Here is a 1,991-nt window from a genome sequence, read left to right on the forward strand (position 1 = left end):
AGCTCTATTCTTACTGCTGAAAAAAAAAGAAGAAAGGAAAAAGATTCAGTTCTCTCATTAAGAGAGGTTCCTTCTGAGATCCAAGCTTTATGTTCTTGATATAAAAACCATGAAAATTAATATACGATTTTAGATCATGATAATGTTTGTCAAAATCTCTTCTTTACTTTGAGTGATAATCTCTCTACTTAAACAGTCACTAAGCACTCAGGAAAACTAATAAATGCATACAGTGTATTTTGTTCAGACTCCATACGACTTTTAAACAGTATATGGTGCAAGTGACATAAAAGTTTTAATAATAATATCATTTTGTAATCATATTGGAAGCGTTCAGTGCCACATATACGGCTCTGGAAGCGTTATTTGAATAGCGCCATCTCCGTGTCAGAGACAAACGGTGACGAGAGGCACATAAGCAGATGCTTTGCGTCTTACACCCAAGTAAACCCAAGTAAAGTGTCACACTGAACAAGCTCCGGGTCAACTATCCATGTCAAGTTGCTTAGGTCATAAAGGGAAGATAAACCCCAAGAACAATGTGGATTGAGTGAAAGCAGCAACATTAGTAGAACACATCAGTGAAAGTTTGAAGAAAATCGGACAATCGATGCAAAAGTTATGAATCTTTAAAATTTTGGTGTTGGAACCGCTGGATGAGGAGACTACTAGAGGTTATGACGTATGAGTGGACTACAATATCAAGAAAATATAAAGAAAATACTACAAAAATCCATTTTTCATGAAAATTACAAATTCCATCAACTTGATATTGACATATGTTAAGGGTAGCAATTATTCCCCCTGCTTTCTGAAAGCGGTTGGTCCACTGCTCTTTCATAATTCTAGAAAAGTGAATTTTTGTTGAATATCCTTTATATTTTCTTTGTATTGTTGTCCACTCATACGTCATATCCTCTAGTAGTCTCCTCATCCAGCGGTTCCAACACCAAAACTTTAAAAATTCATAACTTTTGCATCGATTGTCCGATTTTTCTCAAACTTTCACTGATGTGTTCTACTAATGTTGCTGCTTTCACTCAATCCACATTGCTCTTTGGGTTTACCTTCCCTTTAAACGTGGAGAAGCCTCCCAAGTTAGTTTGTGCATGGTTTCTTATAATACACTGTACTGTTGCAATTGGTTTATGCATGAAGATGTTTTTTTTTTCTTTGTTGATAATAGTATCATCCAATCAATGAATTGCTTTCCCTTCCCCATCTCTCTTTCTCTGAAAGTCCTTCTCTGAAAGAGGTCTAGTAAATCTGAGTTCAAACTGCGTAAAGAAAACAAAACAATAAACAAACAAACAAACAAACAAACAAACAAACAAACAAACAAACAAACAAACAGACAACAAAGAAACCAAAAGCAGGAAAAGAGAAAGTCTGTCTTCATGAAGAAATATCAAAATATCTCGAAATTTTGTTTTGTTTTTACTTATCGCTTATTGTTTTATGTTTTAGGCCCTACATAAAGAAGAAGCGCAGAACGAGCACGTGAGGACGTTCTTCGCGATTCCTTCACTTACCTGCTGGGGGAGATGGGGATTGGCCTAAATTATATCTCTCCTTTCTGTATAATGACTGTACGCTCCACTTTCTGCCAATATAGCCCTCCCTTCTCTCCCTCCCCTTGACCGAAAGATCGGTCTGGCTTCACGGAATCCTCTCCGGAGGAGAGCCATAAAAGTCGAAATACTCAGTACATTTGTACATAGGGCCTAATCATACCATGGAGCTAATCATACTGTAAAAGTGGAAATTTTCGCGGTGTGCTCGACTCCCCTTCCCGTCGGGCGCGCGCCCGCGTCCACTGTTCGCCAGCGGATCCCCCACAGGGCCACGGATCCTATGATCCTCCCTCACACGCACCAGGGAGGTGGCCTCCCTGTCCCGGCACACACACACTATAACTATAAGCACTAGAAAGAGAACTATGATGACGCAATCACGCGATCGCTGAATGAGTTACCGCACATAGGATATGC

The sequence above is a fragment of the Diadema setosum genome, chromosome 16, assembly GCF_964275005.1.
Source record: "Diadema setosum chromosome 16, eeDiaSeto1, whole genome shotgun sequence".
In the NCBI taxonomy this organism is placed as follows: Eukaryota; Metazoa; Echinodermata; class Echinoidea; order Diadematoida; family Diadematidae; genus Diadema; species Diadema setosum.